Source organism: Myotis brandtii, unplaced genomic scaffold (assembly GCF_000412655.1).
Source record: "Myotis brandtii unplaced genomic scaffold, ASM41265v1 scaffold980, whole genome shotgun sequence".
Lineage (NCBI taxonomy): Eukaryota > Metazoa > Chordata > Mammalia > Chiroptera > Vespertilionidae > Myotis > Myotis brandtii.
The window spans coordinates 235,466-241,270 of record NW_005372075.1 but is presented as its reverse complement, the minus strand read 5'-3'; the positions used below and the strand labels follow the sequence as shown (position 1 = coordinate 241,270).

The window sequence follows — 5,805 nt, the reverse complement described above, 5'->3', positions numbered from 1 at the left end:
TTCTTCTTTTTCTTTTTTTATTCTGGGATTTATTTACCTTCTATAATTGAAACTTTGTTGCCTTTTGCGGAGGCTACAGCCGGCCGGAAGCTTGGTTCCATCACTGGAGCAACCAAGCCTTCTGCTCATTCCAGCTTCGTGGCCATGGCCACCATCTTGGTTGGGTTAATTTGCATATAGTCGCTCTGATTGGCCGGTGGGCGTGGCTTAAGGCATAGCAAAGGTACGGTCAATTTGCATGTTTGTCTCTTATTAGTGTAGATACTTACAAATCCACCATTTATGTTTTTAAGCATTTTTTAAACAATATATAAAATGTTAAAAATTCCCACCCATTACAGGCATTTGCATGTGAGAAGCAAACTGTTAGTAATTAGTGTCTATCACCTCCTGGCCAGGGTGTAGCGAGAACTTTTGGGTAGAGAACTGATTCCCATGTGCCTGTAGATGCCACCACAGAATCCTCTGAGACCTCAGCTCCCTTTGCTTGAGAATAGGTCTGATGGTTGGAGAATCTTCTAGTGAGCCTGAGTGGAGTCAAGTTATTACACACATAATCCTGTCCTCTGGAAGGATTGTCAGAGGGAGACAGCCCTTCTCTGATAGGGTATCTGGACATGCTTCTTGGCTCTGACACTAGACAATTGGCTAGTTGGAGAGAGTAGTACAACCTCTTGAGGCCTCAGTTTTCTCATATGTGAAATGGGTAGGCTAGGCTAGACTTGTTCTTCAGCAATGCCCCCCTCTCTCTTCCTCCCAATGTGTGTTTCCTTGGTTGTCACTGCCTTTGTGATTGGGAGGGTGGGGCAGAGATGCGGAGTGTCCTGCAATGTAGAAACCGTCCCAGGCCAAGCAGAATTGCCCCCCCACACACACACCAGAGTGCCGATCGCATCCCCTTTGAGAAGTACCAAATTAGTTGATCTTCAAAGTCTCTTAATTTCCCATTTCTGAGGTTGTGTTTGTTTGTTTGTCTTGGGAAGATTTATCCAGCTGAGGAGAGTTCTGAGCTTAAAATGGACTTACAAACGAGGGTGTTTGTGCATCACGGTGTTGCTCAGTGAGTGCGTAGGCAGGGTGGTGAGAGGGATGGTGAGGGAGGGAGTGTTCTCAGGAGTTGGTTTCAATGGGTCCACAAGCTCTCCGTAAGGCCAGGTAGTCTGGCTTTGTGGGCCAGGTCACCTGGTACAAGGATTCTGCAGTTGTAGCTCAGAAGTTGCTAAGATAATATGTAAATGTGGGTGTGGCTATGTCCCAATAACACTTTACTGGAAGGGAGTAAACAAAGGGCATTTGCTCCCACCCTTTGTTTAGGTGGGAGGTGGGGTAGAGAGGAAGGGCAGGGGAACTTGGGCAGACAAACGGGCACCAGTGAACCTCTAAGGTCAGATAGAGGGTGCAGATGCCAGTGAGGGCCTATGGGAGCCTGGCAGTCGATGTGAGGGTTGCTGCAGAAGTTGGGTTTTGCATGTTCCAGACCATCCTCCACAGGGCACACATCTGCCCGAGTCACTTCCTGCAGCCCTGCGGCCCCGTTGCATAGTCCTTGCCCTTAGCCTGCCACGCAGGGGGGTGCTGGCCTCCACCCGCAGCGCACAGGGTGCTGCATCCACACAGATGGGTTCCTCTCTCCACTTGCACCTGCACCATGTCTTCTGCCTGGAAAGCTCTCCTGGTCTTTCACCACATGGTGAGCTCCATTCACCCTGCAAGAAGCTGTGAGCACTGCTTCTGTGGAGAGTGTACAACTTCTCCCACCACGGCTCACCCAAGGTTACGTATCATCCATGACTCGTGTATCACATGAACCCCACTCTCTCCTGACTGAGTTCCCTGAGGGCAGTGACTGTCTTAATTGTCACTGTGGTAATTCAGTCAGTAGAGATTGGGGGAAAAACTGAGTGAACAAGATACTTGTTTTATTTTATGTATTTATTTTTTAAACCATTTTATTTAATAATTTTTAGAGAGAGAGAGACGCAGATTTGTTGTTCCACTGCTTGAATCTTGTATGTGCCCTGACCGGAGATCAAACCCACAACCTTGGCTATCGGGGACAAGGCTCTCACCCACTGAGCTACTCGGCCAGGCCAAGCTGCTTGTTTCGGCAACGATGAGGCCTCGGAGGGGTAGGTGGGGGGAACGGGAGGGCTGTGGAAATGAACCTTCCCGCCTCACCACCCCTCCCTGTGTGCGCAGAGCTTGACCCAGATGGAGAGGGAGAAGATCATTTGGGAGTTTGAGCAGTTGTATCACTCCTTGAAGGAGCAGGAGTACCGCCTGTTGACCTGCCTGGAGGAGCTGGACTTGGCCATCTATAACAGCATCAATGGTGCCATCACCCAGTTCTCCTGCAGCATCTCTCAGCTCAGCAGCCTGATTGCACAGCTGGAGGAGAAGCAGCAGCAGCCAACCCAGGAGCTCTTGCAGGTACGCCGGGAAGCGCCAGGGTGCCCGCGGAGCAGTCACAGGGCAGTGGGAAGCGGTGGGCGTACCCTGCATGGCCAGGGCCAGCATGGTGCCTGTCTCATCTGCAGGCCTGCTCCGGGCTCTGGGAGTTGGTGGGGAACAGGCTCTCCTGGGATTTATGTTCTGATGTTGAAATCAGACCATAAAAGAGCGAATGAACATGTATCATAGGTGTTGACAAATGCCATTAAAAGCGCTGGCCCACCACCTGTTTTGTATGTTCTGTGAAGTAAGTAGGGATTTACATCTTAAAGTGGTGGGGAAATCAGAACAGTTATTCCACGTGTGTGAAATTATATAAAATTCAAATTTCATCCATATATTATATCGGAACATACCCATGTGCGTTTATTATCTAGTATCTATTGTTACTTTTCTATAACCGCAGAGTTGAGTAGCTGGGACAGACTGGCCTTTAAACAAACAAAAAATTTTTTATCAACTCCCACTCTAGGATACCAGGAGGGCCTCCCAAGCCCCTGGGCATGTGTTTCCTCGCGGGGAGCAGGTGGCCAGAGGCAGGGTGTCTCGGAAGAAGGGTGTGGGCTGTGGAGTTGAGGGGAGATGGTAGGAGGGCGAAAGCCTGGAGTGTGATGACAGCTGTGGAGCCGCTGCAGGGACAGTTGGGCAGGTGGGAGGGACGGCATGGTGAGGAGATGGCAAGAGGAGGTGACTGTTTCAAGAAGCCAGATGCAAGGAGACCCTGGGAGGTGAGATGGGCCGAGGCTTAAGGAAACTACACGCTTTAAAGACATGTACCTGCAGGCAAGCGGGTGAGGAACAGATGAGGATGAAGAGCAGGAGAAGAGTCCCTGGGCTGTCACGTGAGGGACCAATCACCATCACCGGGTGGTTCCTGGGAAGACGGCAGGGTGGGGAGGGACGCGTGTGTGGGAGTTGGTTTGGGGGAGAAAGGAGGGTCGGGGGGGTAGTGCAGTCTGGTGTGAGGTTTCATAAAACCTGGTGGCCTTCTTTCAAAGGATAAGAGATCCCTCTTTTTTACTGCTGCATAGTATCCCATGGTGTAGATGTACTACAGCTTTTATTGTCCATTCATCTACTGATTGGCACTTGGGCAGTTTCCAGATCTTAGCTATTGTAAATTGTGCTGCTATGAACATATGGATGCTTACATTCTTTCTGATTGGTGTTTCGGGTTATTTAGGCTATATTCCTAGAAGTGGGGTCACTGGGTCAGATGGCAGTTCCATATTTAATTTTTTGAGGAAACTCCATACTGTTTTCCATAATGGCCACACCAGTCTGCATTCTCACCAGCAGTGCACGAAGGTTCTCTTTCTACACATCCTCGCCAACACTTGTCATTTGTTGATTTGTTGATGGTAGCCATTCTGATAGGTGTGAGGTGATACCTCATTTTCGTTTTAATTTGCATTTCTCTGATGATCAGTGACTTTGAGCATCCTATATAACAAAGAGCCAATATGCAAATGGTTGTCACGCCCTCACATCGTCATGCTGGAACGGCTCAGACACTCAACACTGGGGAGAGAGGAATGGGGACCAGCCAGGCACAAATGAGCTCACGAGAGAGGTATGGGGACCAGCCAGGCACAAATGAGTTCATGAGAGAGGAATGGGGACCAGCCAGGCTGCGGTCCGGGAGAGGGACAAGTCGCCCGCCCCGTGGTCCCAGGCGCCTGTGGCTGTGGCCCGGGTGAAGCTGCCCTCCCATGATGCGCTGCAGCTGCAGCCAGCCTGGGTCCTGGGTGCCTGCGACCTGCCAGAGGGAGGAAAGCCCAGGTCTCAGGTGCCTGTGACCGACCGGAGGAGGGATTCCTGGGTCCCGGTTTCGGGGTGAGGCAGAGGCGGTTAGGGGCGATCAGGCCAGCCGGGGAGCAGTTAGGGGCGATCAGGCAGGTAGGGAAGCAGTTAGGGGTGATCAGGCAGGCAGGCAGAGGTGGTTAGGGGTGATCAGGCAGGCAGGCAGAGGGGTTAGGGACAATCAGGTAGACAGGCAGGCAAGCAGTTAGGAGCCAGTGGTCCCGGATTGCGAGAGGCAGTCGGACATCCCCCGAGGGGTCTCGGATTAGAGAGGGTACAGGCTGGGCTGAGGGACTTCCACGCCCCGTGCACGAATTTCACGCACCAGGGCTCTAGTTTTTTCATATGTCTCTTGGCCATCTGTATGTCCACTTTGGAGAAGTGTCTATTTAGGTCCTTTGCCCATTTTTTAATTGGATTGTTTGTCTTTCTTTTGTTATTCTGTATGAGTTTCTTATATATTTTGGATATTAGCCCTTTATTAGATGTGTCATTGCCAAATATGTTGTCCCATACAGTGGGCTTCCTTTTCGTTTTGTTTTTGGTTTCTGCTCTGCAAAAGCTTTTTATTTTGATGTAGTCCCATTTGTTTATTTTCTCCTTAGTTTCCTTTGCCCTAGGAGATATATCCATAAAGATATTGCTATGAGAAATGTCTCAGATTTTGTTGCCTGTGGTTTCTTTTAGATTTTTATGGTTTCGTGACTTACATTTAAGTCTTTTATCCATTTTGAGTTTATTCTTGTGTATGGTGTAAGTTGGTGGTTTAGTTTCATTTTTTTGCATGTATCTGTCCAATTTTCCCAGCATCATTTATTGAAGAGACTGTCCTGACTTCATTGTATGTTCTTGCCTCCTTTGTCAAATATTAATTGAGTTTGGCTTGGGTTGATTTTGGGGGTCTGTGTTCTGTTCAATTAATCTATATGCCTATCCTTGTGCCAATACCAGGCTGTTTTGATTATTGGGCCTTGTAGTATAACTTGATATCTAGTATTGTGATTTCTCTCAAGATTGCCGTGGCTATTGGGGTCCTTTTTGGTTCCACATAAAGTTTTGGAATGTTTGTTCTAGCTCTGTGAAATATGCTGTTGGTATTTTAATATGATTGCGTTGAATCTATAGATTGCTTTGGATAGTATGGACATGTTAATGATGTCAATTCTACCAATCCATGAAGATGGTATTTCTTCCACTTGCTTATATCTTCCTCTATCTCTTTTTTGAACGTCTGTAGTTTTCTGAGTATAAGACATTTAACTCCTTGATTAAGTTTATTCTTAAGTATCTTAATTTTTTTGTTGCAATGGTAAATGGGATTGTTTAATTTCTCTTTCTGAGAATTCATTATTGATGTATAAAAATGCCATAGAGCCCCAGCTGGTTTAGCTCAGAGGCTAGAGTGTCAGCCTGCAGACTGAAGGGTACCAGCTTCGATTCTGGTCAAGGGCACATGTCCAAGTTGTGGGCTTGATCCCAGTAGGGGGCATGCAGGAGGCAGCTGATCAATGATTCTCTTTCATCATTGATGTTTCTATCTTTCTCTCCCTC

The 5,805-nt window shown here is 48.2% G+C and overlaps 1 protein-coding gene across 1 annotated transcript in view; it reads left to right on the top strand.

Moving 5' to 3' along the window:
* Positions 1-2,139: 2,139 nt before the first annotated feature.
* The window catches only part of LOC102252392 (zinc finger protein RFP), a 36,976-nt gene continuing 33,310 nt past the window's right edge, over positions 2,140-5,805 (top strand). Inside the window, exon 1 of the mRNA XM_014533438.1 lies at positions 2,140-2,430. The gene's annotated coding sequence lies outside the window, so the exon portion shown is untranslated. The remainder of the gene's footprint in view (positions 2,431-5,805) is intronic.